The sequence below is a fragment of the Alligator mississippiensis genome, chromosome 8 (genome assembly GCF_030867095.1).
Source record: "Alligator mississippiensis isolate rAllMis1 chromosome 8, rAllMis1, whole genome shotgun sequence".
Lineage (NCBI taxonomy): Eukaryota > Metazoa > Chordata > Crocodylia > Alligatoridae > Alligator > Alligator mississippiensis.
The window spans coordinates 46133961-46148549 of NC_081831.1; positions in this window are offsets into that span (position 1 = coordinate 46133961).

A 14589-nucleotide genomic window follows, 5' to 3' on the forward strand; every position below is an offset into this window, starting at 1 on the left:
TGCAGGAATAGATATGCAAATAATTCCATTCACAGCACAACACTGGATAAAACAATATCATGAGAGCCAGAAAGAAGATACAGGAATAGACAGGCAAATAATTTCATTCAGAGCACATCATTGGATAAACAATATCATGAGAGCCAGAAAGAAGATACAGGAATAGACTGGCAAATAATTTCATTCACAGTACAACACTGGGAACAACAATGTTGTGAAAGCCAGAGAGAAGAAACAGGAATAGAGACACAAATTATTTAATTCAGAGCACACCAGATACACAATATTGTAAGAACCAGAAAGAAGATACAGGAATAGAGAGGCAAATAATTTCATTCACAGCACAACATTGGATACAGAATATCATGAGAGCCAGAAAGAAGATACAGGAATAGACACACAGATTATTTGGTTCACAGCATAACACTAGATAGAACAATATCATGAGAGCCAAAGAGAAGACACAGAAATACACACAGAAATAATTTCATTCACAGCACAACACAAGATACGCAATATTGTAAAAACCAGAAAGAAGACACATGAATACAATGCCAAAGAGTTTCATTCACAGCACAACACTGGATACACAATATCGTGAGAACCAGAAAGAAGATGCAGGACTAGTTAGGCAAATAATTCCATTCACAGCACAACACTGGATACACAATATCGTGAAAACCAGAAAGAAGATACAGGAATAGATAGGCAAATAATTTCCTTCACAGCACAACACTGGATAGAACAATATCATGAGAGCCAAAGAGAAGACACAGGAATAGACACGCAAATAATTTCATTCCAAGCTCAACACTGGATACACAATGTCATGAGAGCCAGAAAGAAGATACAGGAATAGACACACAAATAATTTCATTCACAGCTCAACAGTGTATAGAACAATATCGTAAGAGCCAGAGAGAAGACACAGGAATAGACACACAAATAATTTCATTCACAGCACAGCACCAGACACACAATATTGTGAGAACCAGAAAGAAGATTCATGAATAGAGAGGCAAATAATTTCATTCACAGCACAACACTGGATACACAATATCGTGAGAGCCAGAAAGAAGATACAGGAATAGATATGCAAATAATTCCATTCACAGCACAACACTGGATAAAACTGTATTGTGAGAACCAGAAGAAGACACAGGAATAGACACACAAATAATTTCATTCACAGCACAACACTGGATACACAATATCATGAGAGCCAGAAAGAAGAGACAGGAATAGAGATGCAAATAATTTCATTCACAGCACAGCACTGGATAGAACAATATTGTGAGAGCTAGAGAGAAGACACAGGAATAGATGCACAAATAATTTCATTCACCGCACAACACTAGATACACAATATTGTGACAACCAGAAAGAAGGTGCAGGAATAGATATGCAAATAATTTCACTCACAGCACAACCCTGAATGAAACAATATCGTGAGAGCCTGAAAGAAGATACAGGAATAGACACGCAAATAATTTTATTCACAGCACAACACTGGAAAGAGCAATGTCATGAAAGCCAGAGAGAAGAAACAGGAATAAACACACTAATTATTTCATTCAGACCACATCACTAGATAAACAATATCATGACAGCCAGAAAGAAGATACAGGAATAGACAGGCAAATAATTTCATTCACAGCACAACACTGGATAGAACAATATTATGAGAGCCAGAGAGAAGACACAGGAATAGACACACAAATAATTTCATTCACAGCACAACATTGGATACACAATGTCATGAGAACCAGAAAGAAGATACAGGAATAGACAAGCAAATAATTTGGTTCACAGCAATACAGTGCATTGAACAGTATCATGAGAGCCAAAGAGGAGACACAGGAATAGACACAGAAATAATTTCATTCACAGCACAACACAAGATACACAATATTGTAAAAACCAGAAAGAAGACACATGAATACAATGCCAAAGAGTTTCATTCACAGCACAACACTGGATACACAATATCGTGAGAACCAGAAAGAAGTACAGGAATAGACACGCAAATAATTTCATTCACAGCACAATACCAGATAGAAAATATAATGATAGCCATAAAGAAGATACAGGAATAGACACACAAATAATTTTGTTCACAGCACAATACTGGATAGAACAATATCATGAGAGCCAGAAAGATGACACAGGAATAGACACACAAATAATTTCATTCACAGCACAACACTGGATACACAATATCGTGAGAGCCAGAAAGAAGAGACAGAAATAGAGACGCAAATAATTTCATTCACAGCACAGGACTGGATAGAACAATGTCATGAGAGCCAGAGAGAAGACACAGGAATAGACACACAAAGAATTTCATTCAGAGCACATCACTGGATAAGCAATATCGTGAGAGCCAGAAAGAAGATACAGGAATAGACAGGCAAATAATTTCATTCACAGCACAACACTGGATAGAACAATATTGTGAGAGCCAGAGAGAAGACACAGGAATAGATGCACAAATAATTTCATTCACCGCACAACACTGGATACACAATATTGTGACAACCAGAAAGAAGGTGCAGGAACAGATACACCAGATACACAATATTTTGAGAGCCTGGAAAGACACAGGAATAGACAGGGAAATAAATTCATTGACAGCACAACACTGGATATGTTGGCTACAAATGTCCAACTGAGGATCCTTAAAATTATGTTTTGTTAGGTGGATTGAAACACTGTAATGAAGTCAAATCATAAACTTTGGGGCTGGTTCCTCCCGCCCCCCCACACACACACATGCACACACACAGTAGCGAGTTACAAGAGTTGAGTATACCTATCCCAGAGGTGCTGGAGTCTGCCATCGATGGCCAGTCAAGGCTTCTTACAGCGTGGTGTTATCCTGCAGAAGGGGGTTGCTGGCTGGTCCTTCTGGCTGGACAGGTTGGCTGCTGGTCAAGTTGGAGATGAAGAGGGTGTTGCTGAGGGTCACTTTTCACTGCTTTTTATCTGTCCTTGGCAGACTTCGGTGACTCCCCAGTTTTCAGGTTTGCCCAATCCAGGGGTTGACCCTCGTGGGACTTCCCCCTCGGTGGCTACTGGATGGCATCTGTCAGCCCTAGGGGTCATCCGCATGTACATGCAGGTTTGGGAGTATGTTGATGTATTTTGAATAGGGATCTGGGAGCATTCCATCTGGAGATATTCAGCCCAAAAGTTGGTCCCCGGCATTGATTAACTCAGACCAGGGCTTCTAGCCCTTGAACAGCGAATTCCCAGTTGCTACATTGTCTCCTATTGATTTCTTCCATTGGTTGCTCTGCGGTTTCCCTAGGTGTTAATTTCTACCTGCTACTGTGTTACGCATTCAATCACTGATTCACTCAGTCTTTCAGGGGCCAGCCTGACACAGGGAAGCAGCAGTTTGGTTCCTACCCTTGTTAACATTGTTACAATGTATAACTTACTTCTGAAACTAAACACATTTAGTTAAAAGGTGAGGAGTATAAAATATAAGCTACAAGAGCAATGCCATTACACACAAATGTATAAAAATACCAAAATACAAGTGGAGATACAAAATGGACACATACAAACTTTAAAACACAATTCCTTATCTTATAGTGAAAGAATGAGGAAGGAAGAAAAGGTAGAAGAGGAGAAACATATCCAAAGAGGGGAGAGCAACTCCAGGCAAGAGGAAAAGGCGGCTTTCTGCTACAGATACACAATACAGTGAGAGCCAGAAAAAAGATATAGGAATGGACACGCAAATAATTTCATTCACAGCACAACACCAGATTCACAATATTGTAAGAATCAGGAAGGACACAGGAATATACAGCCAAATAATTTCATTTACAGCACAACACCAGATACATAATATTGTAAGTGCCACAAAGAAGATAAAGGAGTAGACACGGAAATAATTTCATTCAAACACAACACTGGATACACAGTATCATGAGAACCAGAAAGAAGATACTGGAATAGACACACAAATAATTTCATGCACAGGACAAAACCAGATACACTATATCGTGAGAGCCAGAAAGAAGATTCAGGTATAGACAGACATATAATTTCATTCAAAGCACAACACGAGATACACAATATCATGAGAGCCAGAAAGAAGATCCAAGAATACACACACACATAATTTCATTCGCAGCACAACACTGGATAGAACAATATCATGAGAGCCAGAAAGAAGACACAGGAATAGACACACAAATAATTTCACTCACAGAACAACACCAGATACACAATATTGTAAGAACCAGAAAGAAGATACAGGAAAAGAAAGGCAAATAATTTAATTCACAGCACAACACTGGATACACAATATCGTGAGAGCCAGAAATAAGATACAGGAATAGATATGCAAATAATTCCATTCACAGCACAAAACCGGATAAAACCGTATTGTGAGAGCCAGAAGAAGACACAGGAATAGACACACAAATAATTTCATTCACAGCACAACACTGAATACACAATATCGTGAGAGCCAGAAAGAAGATACAGAAGTAGACATGCAAATAATTCCATTCACAACACAACACTGGATACACAATATCATGAGACACAAAAAGAAGATACTGGAATAGACACACAAATAATTTAATTCACAGCACAATACCAGGTACACAATATCGTGAGAGCCAGAAAGAAGATGCTGGTAAAGACAGTCAAACAAATTCATTCAGAGCACAACACGAGATAGACAATATCATGAGAGCTAGAAAGAAAAGACAGGAATAGACATGCAAATAATTTCATTCACAGGACAATATGAGATACAAAATATTATGACAGCCAGAAAGAAGATACAGGAATAGAGAGGCAAATAATTTCATTCACAGCACAGCACTGGATAAAACAATATCATTAGAGCCAAAAACACACAGGAATAGACACACAAATAATTTCATTCAGAGCTCAACGCTGGAGACATGATGTCATGAGAGCCAGAAATAAGATACAGGAATAGACACACAAATAATTTCATTCACAGCACAACACAAGATACACAATATTGTAAGAACCAGAAAGAAGATACATGAACAGAGAGGCAAATAATTTCATTCACAGCACAACACTTCATACACAATATCGTGAGAACCGGAAAGAAGATGCAGGAATAGACATGCAAAGAATTCCATTCACAGCACAACACTGGATAGAACAATATCATGAGAGACAAAGAGAAGACACGAACAGAAACACAAATAATTTCATTCAGAGCTCAACATTGGATACACAATGCATTGAGAGCCAGAAAGAAGATACAGTAATTAACACGCAAATAATTTCATTCACAGCACAACACTGGATAGAACAATATTGTGAGAGCCAGAGGGAAGAGAAAGGAATAGAAACAATAATAATTTCAATCACAGCACAACACCAGATACACAATATTGTAAGAGCCACAAAGAAGATACAGGAACAGACAGGCAAATAATTTCATACACAGCACAACACTGGATATAGAATATTGTGCGAGCCAGAAAGAAGATAAAGGAGTAGACACACAAATAATTTAATTCACAGCACAACACTGGACAGAAGAATATCGTGAGAGCCAGAGAGAAGACACAGGAATAGATACACAAATAATTTCATTCACAGCACAACATCAGATACACAATATCGTGAGAGCCAGAAAGAAGATTCAGGTATAGACAGACAAATAATTTCATTCACAGCACATCACTGGATACACAACATCGTGAGACCCAGAAAGAAGATACAGGAAAAGATATGCAAATAATTCCATTCACAGCAAAACACCAGATAAAACAATATTGTTGGAGCCAGAAAGAAGATACAGGAATAGACACGCAAATAATTTCATTCGAAGCACAACACTGGATACACAATATCGTGAGAACCAGAAAGTAGATACAGGAATAGAAAGGCGAATAGATTCATTCACAGCACTACACTAGATAGAACCATATTAAGAAAGCCAGAGATAAGACACAGGAATAAACACGCAAATAATTTCATTCAGAGCTCAACACTGGATACACAATGTCCTTAGAGCCAGAAAGATGATACAGGAATAGACACGCAAATAATTTAATTCACAGTACAAAAATGGATAGAACAATGCCATGAGAGCAAGAGAGAAGACACAGGACTAGACACAGAAATAATTTCATTCACAGCACATCACTGGATACACAACATTGTGAGAGCCAGAAAGAAGATACAGGAAAAGATATGCAAATAATTCCATTCACAGCAAAACACCAGATAAAATAATATTGTTGGAGCCAGAAAGAAGATACTGGAATAGACACGTGAATAATTTCAATCATAGCACACCACTGGATAGTACAATGTTGTGAGAGCTGGAGAGAAGACAAAGGAGTAGACACGTAAATAATTTCATTAACAGCACAACCTGGATAGAACAATGTCGTGAGAGCCAGAGAGAAAACACAGGAATAGCACACAAATAATTTCATTCACAGCACAACACCAGATAAACAATATTGTAAGAACCAGAAAGAAGATACAGGAATAGAGATGTAAATAATTTCATCCACAGCACAACATTGGATACACAATATCATGAGAACCAGAAAGAGGATACAGGAATAGACACCTAAATAATTTGATTCACAGCACAGTACTGGATAGAACAATATCGTGAGAGCCAGAGAGAAGACACAGGAATAGACACACAAATTATTTCATTCAGAGCACATCACTGGATAAACAATATCATGAGAGCCAGAAAGAAGATACAGGAATAGACAGGCAAATAATTTCATTCACAGCACAACACTGGATAGAATAATATCGTGAGAGCCAGAGAGAAGACACAGGAATAGACACCCAAATAATTTCATTCACAGCACAACACCAGATACACAATATTGTAAGAACCAGAAAGAAGATACAGGAATAGGGAGGCAAATAATTTCATTTACAGCACAACATTGGATACAGAATATCATGAGAGCCAGAAAGAAGATACAGGAATAGACACGCAAATAATTTGGTTCACAGCACAACACTAGATGGAACTATATCATGAGAGCCAAAGAGAAGGCACAGGAACACAGCAATAATTTCATTCACAGCACAACACTGGATTTACAATATCGTGAGAGCCAGAAAAGACACAGGAATACACATCCAAATACTTTACTCACAGCACAACACCGCCCAAAACAATGTCGTAAGAGCCGGAAATAAGATACAGGAATAGATATGTAAATAATTTCCTTCACAGTACAACACCGGAAATGCATTATTGTGTGATCTAGAAAAGACACAGGAATAGACACACAAATAATTTCATTCACAGCACAATTCCGGGTACACAATATCATTAGAGCCAGAAAGAATATGCAGGAATAGACATGTAAATAATTTTATTCACAACACAACACCAGATTCACAATACCGTGAGAGCCAGAAAAGACACAGGAATAGACACAAAATCAGGTTAGCCAGAAAAGACACAGGAGTAGACATGCAAATAATTTCATTCACAGATAACATCCTATACACAATATCGTGTGAGCCAGAAAAGACACAGGAATAGACACCGAAATAAATTAATTCACAGCACAACACTGGATACACAATTTCATAAGAGCCGGAAAGAAGATACAGGACTACACACAGAAATAATATCATTCACAGCACAAGACCGGATACACAATATCTCATGAGCCAGAAACAAGATACAGGAATAGTCACAGAAAATTTTATTCACAGACAACACCGGACACACAATATTGTGTGAGCCAGAAAAGACACAGGAATAGACACACAAATAATTTCATTCACAGATACACAATATTGTAAGAGCCAGAAAGAAGATGCAAGTGGGGCAAGATGCTGCGAGAGAAACAGGCAGAGCTCAGCTTCCCACAGCACAGAATCATACAGGATGTGGAGACTCAGTGGACCTCCATATACCTGATTCTCCAGAGGCTGATGGAGCAAGAGAAGGCCATCTATGAGATGGCCATGCTTGGGTAGATAAGGATCAGCGCCACCCTGAACAGAGATGAGTGGGGTACCACCTCCCAGATCTTAGTGGTCCTTAAGCCCTTCCTCGTGGCTGCTGAGACCCTTAGTGCTGGTGATGCCCTCCTCAGCTAGGTGATCCCCCTAGTGAGGGAACTGGAGAACCAAATGGAGAAGTTCCAGGGGATCAGTGTTTCTGGCTGGGGCAAGCCTCTGTCACCAGACGTGCAGGCACTGGTGAGAAGGCTGAAAGAGGATATCAGGAGATGTCTGGATTCCTTGCAGTCCAGTACGGTTCACATGATGGCAGGCATGTGTGACCCAAGGGTGAAGGGGAGCATGTGTACTGGCAGCCCCCAAACCCTTGATCACTGGACGCAGGTGCTGGTGAACAAAGTCAGGGAGGCCGAAGTGCAGAGGCGAGGGGATGTGGAAGATGGAGATCCACTTTCCCTTCCCAGCACTCCCAGCACCAGCACTGGCATGAGCACCAGCACCAGCCAGTCTCCTCCATGCCAGCCACTGCCAATGTGGGCCATGGGCATGGCTTCAATGCTGTGGTCCAAATGCACCACACCCCAGCCTCAATCAGGTAGCGATGAGGCTTTGGTGGCTACCTATCTCCCTAAGGATGTGGAGCCTCTGGAATGTGACCTCTTGACCTACTGGGCAAGCTGCAGCCAGATGTGGCAGGATCAGGCCATGGTTGCCCAGCAACATCTGTCCTGTCCACCAATTAGTGTTCCAAGTGAGAGGGTGTTCAGCATCATTGGGCTTGCTGTGACACCCCACCGCACCTGCTTGGATCCTACATTGGTGGAGCAGCTGGTGTTCCTAAAGGTGAACCTCCCACTGCTGGGGTTCCCCTAACTCCACCTGCCAATGGACTGAGTGCCACCCTCCTCACTCTGTCTGCACCCATTTCCTTTTTGGAGGTTTTGAAAAGCCAAGTAATGCCCCACTCTCAGCTGGAGGGGGCAATAACTGCATCACCAGCCAGCAGGAGAGGTACATGTCCCTGCTGAGCTCATTCCCCTGCCAGGACAAACTTGGAGGTATGGGATTCGGGCTATGGGGAAGGAGGAGACCCCAGGTCCTGGGCATGACCACTAAAACTGCACCCTGCCAGGGAAGGGAGGCCTGGTGGGACTGCTGGTGGTGCAGCAGCCCCATAAATGCTAGGACCAATGATCCCCTGGTGAAAGGCAGGTAGAAGGTGCCATAACCTCCACCTATGCACAAAGTCCTGGCTGATGGAACACCCAGATCTGTTACGTCTTTGACAGGCCTGATGCTTGCTGGTTGCAGTGTAGTTGTGAGGCTCGCAGTGAGTTCAGCTTAGCTGCCCAGGATGCCAGCTTTAGGGTTAAAAACCCCTTTGTCAGTAAATAGTAAAGAATAGTAAAGAATAGTAAAGAAGGAATAGTAAAGAAGGAATAGTAAAGAAGCCAGAGGCTGGCCTGGCATGCAGTGCAGGAAAGAAAGCCAGTCACTTAAAATGGAAATGGAGGCATCAGGGGGTGAGGGACAGGCTGGGGTGTGGGGTAGGGAGGAAAGGGGGATGTAGCAGCACAGGTAAAAGTGCAGAGTTGCCTGGGGTGTCAGATGTCCGGTCGGTCACAGTGTGTGAGAACTCCACTGTGTCTATTGCATCCATGAGTTTCTGAACCTACTACCTAGGAGGCTGATGAAGTGCCGTTCATAGGCCCAGCTCTGAAAAGTGGTTTGCATTGATTCATAGATTCATAGATTCATAGAAGTAGGGTTGGAAAGGACCTTGTAGATCATCAAGTCCAACCCCCTGCCCCAGGCAGGAGAGAAAACTGAGCTCAAATGACCCCTGCCAGGTAGATGTGAATCCTCCTCTTAAAGACCTCCAGGGTAGGAGCCATCACCACTTCCCTTGGAAGTTTGTTCCAGATCCTAGCTGCCCTGACTGTAAATCAGTGTAATTTTTCCCCTCTCAGGATCAGGCCTGAGAGACTGGAGGCAGAGTGTTTTTTTGGTGAGGAATGTGCCCCCACAGGTAGTTGAGTTTTGTTGTCTTTGATAGATTCTGGTGTGCAGTTTGTGGGGGTACTGGAGATAGGTGGCAGGTTTTGTGTTTTGAGCTGTAGGAAGTTGGCTTCAGTTCTGGTGATGAGGTTAGATGCTTGTTTGAATATACAAACCACTTTTCAGAGCTGGGCTTATGAACTGCACTTCATCAGCCTCCTACGTAGTAGGTACAGAAACTCATGGACTCAATATAAACATTGGTATTCTGACATACTACAACCTGCTGGACAACTTACTCCCCAGGTATCTCTCCACTTTTACCTGCTGCAACCTCATCCCCGCCACCCAGCCTGTCCCTCACTCTGTGACCTCCATTTCCATTTTCACTAACTGGCTTTCTTTCCTGCACTGCATGCCAGGCCGGCCTTTGGCTTCTTTACTATTCCTTCCATCCAGGACCAACAGCAGGTACTTCCTCAGCCTGACAAAGGGGTTTTCAACCCTAAAGCTTCCAAAGATACATTTTTTTAAGTACTCCTTTTTTTCCATAATAAACACATAGACATAAAAACACAAGATAAGCCATCATACACCATGAATAATATCATATGTCCAACACAACACAACACAACACAACACAACAGCTTTACTTCTTGCTGTCAATTCTTTTATAAAATGACAGGCTCTGTGACAGTTCCATGTGGGTACCTTTGATGCTGCTGCTGAAGCTACTGGTGATGAGCCAGCCAAGTTATTGTACCTGTTGTCACATAAAGTGGAGGACCGGGTGTGAAACTGTAGGGGAGGAGGAGACCTCAGTGGGGTACACTGCCGTGTTGTGCAGTGGCCCCATCGCCAGGAAGGGTGCACCTTAACACACACACATTGTCACCCACCCACATCATGAGTTTTGCCTGTCAGCAGCTTGGGGTGCAGGGCCCCAAAAAACAGACTCCCACAGTGAGACACACACAGCTGGCAGGCAGGCTTCGTGGCCTGGCAGGGTCCAGCACTCACTCAGGCCTGCTGTAGGACACACAGTACTGGAAGGCATTGTGGCCTTGGTATGAGCCACCAGCCCTGCAGTTTTCAATCCCCTGTGTTGTAACACATAGACGTGACAGGAGCTTTGCTTTCAAGAATTTGGGGTGCAGTTCACCCTCAACCTCTGTACTGATCTTCTTGAAACTTGACAGGCATTGTGGACTCAGTAGGAGCTACCATCCCTCCAGTTTCCAGACTCCTACGTTGTAACACACAGCCTTGACATGAGTTTTGTTTTTAAGAATTTGGGGTACAGTTTCCCCCCAACCTCTGCACCCATCTTCTTGAAACGTGGCAGACATTATGCTCTCAGCAAAGGCTACCATTCCTGCAAGATTCATCAAAATTGGACAAGAAACAACAAAGTTATAGATCTTCCATTGATTCCCCATTATACCCTATGGCTGGATTGCCGAGGTGGCTCTGAAGCTTCAGAGCTGCTTTGCCCAGATCGAGGAAGAAACCCGGTCCTGAGCTCTGAATTGGATCATGTCCATGTGAAGCACCCAGATCTGAAGCTGGATTGGATCGCTGCCGACTTGCACAGCCCTAGCTGCTACAAAGAGAAAGTTGTTGGCAGGTAAACAAAGCAGTGTGTATCATGACAGCAAGAGGGGATTTGGAACGTGCACTGTATACTCTGTTGCTAGTTGTGGATTGTCTAGTAGGGCTGTGTGAAGCTTTGGTAGCCAATTTCATTTGGAGGAGATTTAACCCAAATCAGCAGTCAAATCTCCAAATCTGAATTGAATTGGGAGACCCATTAAAGGGTCCAAATCAAATTAGAAGTCTTTGAATTGATTCAGAGTGATATGGAGAGATTTGGAGATTCAGAAGGCTTGCAGCAAACAGAAATTGAAAAGAGGGAGGGGGAGGGAGTTATCTTCCATAAAGGCAGTCCTCAACATATGATGGTTTGAATTATGACAAACGACTCTGATGACCTTTGAAAATTGTGATCCTTTTTCCAGGTTCTGATGGGGGTTCAACTTTACAATGCTAGACACAGCTGCCTCCAGCTGGTAAGTCTGTTGTGGTGGGAAGAGGGGGGAGGGAAGGGGCATGGAGGGGAGAGGCAGATCAATGCCCCCACAGCAGGGGAGGGATTGGGGCTGGGGCTGGGGCAAGCTGCCCATCTGGGGTGGGGGGGCCATGGGATTCAGAGAGGGGGGCTCCCACCACTGCACATCACTGTGCACCACCAGTCTGGGAGCTGCTCTTTAAGTTACTCCTCCAGTGGCTCTCGTCACTGGCCCAGGAGGGCATGGGAGTGGGCACATGCCCCTGGATCTGCATGAGGCAGTCTAGGCTGGGCTGGGTTGTGCTCTGGGAGGCTAGACCCAGTCACCTGCCACCAGACTGTGCTCTGTGGGGTGGCTGGAGCCAGGGCTGCATTCTGGGAGGCTAGCCCCAGCTTCCTGCCACCAGGCTGTGCTTCACGGGGTGGGTGGAGCCAGGGTTGTGCACCAGGCAGGAAGCCCCCACTGACAGGCTGTGCTCAGTGGGGTGGGTGGACCCAGGGCTGCACCCTAGGAGGCTAGCCCCAGCTGTCCGCTGCCAGGCTGCACTCTGCGGGACAGGTGAAACCAGGGATGCACCCTGGGTGGCAAGCCCCCGCTGCTGGGCTGCTCTCTGCAGGGTGGGCAGAGCCAGGGTTGCACTCTGGGAGGTTAGCCTGAACAATCTGCCACCAGGCTATGCTCTGTGGGGTGGGTGGAGGCTGTGCTTTGGGTGGCAAGCCCCTGCTGCCAGGCTGTACTCTGTAAGACAGGCAGAGCCAGGGCTGTGCTCTGGGAGGCTAGCCCCAGCTGCCTGCCACCAGGCTGCACTCTGCAGGGCAGGTGGAGTCAGGGCTACACTCTGGGTGGCTAGCTCCAGCCGCAGCCTGGAGCACAGACCTGATTCCACCTGCCCTGCAGAGCACAGCCTGGCAGTGGGGGCTTGCCACCCAGAGCACAGACCTGGCTCCACCCACCCTGTGGAGCACAGCTGGCCAGTGGGTGGATGAGGCTAGTCTCCCAGAGCATAGCCCAGCCCAGCCCAGCCCAGCCCATCCCATGCAGATCCAGGGCACACACCCGCTCTCATGCCCTCTCAGACCGGTGGTGAGAGCTTCCAGACGAGCCACCAGAAAAGCAGCTCCTGGACCGGTGGTGTGCACTGGCATGCAGTGGTGGGAGCCCCCACTCCGTGAGTCCTGTGCCCCAGCCCCAGCTTGCCCCAGCCCCAATCCCTCCCTTGCTGGTGGGGCATTTATCTGGCCCCCACACAACCCTTCCCTCCCCGCTCCATTCATCCCAACAGACTTACCAGCTGGAGGCAGTTGTGTCCAGTGTCGCTGAGGACAGCCTGTATAGTCTATGGCCAAATCTCCAAATTGGCGCTGAATCTCCAAATCTGAATTGGCTGAATTGAATCAGGACAGTGATTCAAATTACTGATTTGAATCACTGTCCCTCCGAATTGGCCAAATCCAAATCTGAAGCAAATATTTGCTGCTTTGCACAGGCCTATTGTATAGCAGTACTACATTATTATGCACCTGAGCCTAACCTGTGCTAAAATAAGGTTAGTACAAGACAATCTGCTTCATTCCTGATTTGCAAAAAAGCAGTAGCTCTGTCTTGCCCTATAAGTTAGTTGAGCCAGTTAGCTGGGATTTTAGTAAGAATGAATATAGGTTAAACACTCCATTGTGACTATGGCATCATAGGTTGGTAAGGCTTCATAAAAAACAGCAAGGGCTTGGTATAACTAAAAATATCCTCACTGAGGTCAGGATTAAAAGTCCACTTATTGGTCTACTATGATAGGCTGTGAGGGAAACTGCATCTCTAACAGGATGGATGTGATGCCTCATTACATTATTTAATGAGTTCTAGCACTCCTTACTGTAATTCTCCCCCAGAAGTGAAGCCACACCCTAAAAAAAAAAAAAGATAAAACTTTAAGTTAACCAGTATTCTGAATAGAACTGTGATGGATATATGGCTGGTAGAAATATTTGACCATTTTCTCATTGAAAATCCAGTTTAATCAAATGTTAATAAAAATTAATTTCAGATTAAATGTTTTGTAAAAGCAGCAGTGAAATATTAACTTTTGTCAAAATAAAAGAAAATGTCCTCAGTTTTAATTTTTTTCTGTCCCTTCTCCCTCACTCTCCACACACAGAAGAAAATATAAAGTAAAAAATGAAAGACGTTTTTTCTGCTAAGACTTCTTAATACAGTGGGAAAGTGTGAAATAATTATTTGAATGATCTTTTGTGCTCGTAGCAGACTTTCCACAGCTATGCAATAGGATAAGTGATAAAAATTCAAAGCAAAAATTTAAAAATAATCTTGCAGAGTTACTTTGGAGGAAAACTTGCTATTTTTTCATAAAAAATAAGGATAAAATGTAATTTTTCAAAGGAAACATTACTTTAAATCAGTAAAAAAATACAAAGCATGATGATCACTGACTGATTTTGAAAAGTGATCTTATACTCTCCTTTTGGGTTTCTCGTGAGAAAGCTTTCACAGTACTTCTGTTTCAGGATTCGAAGTGTGGCATCAGTTGTGTCCTAAT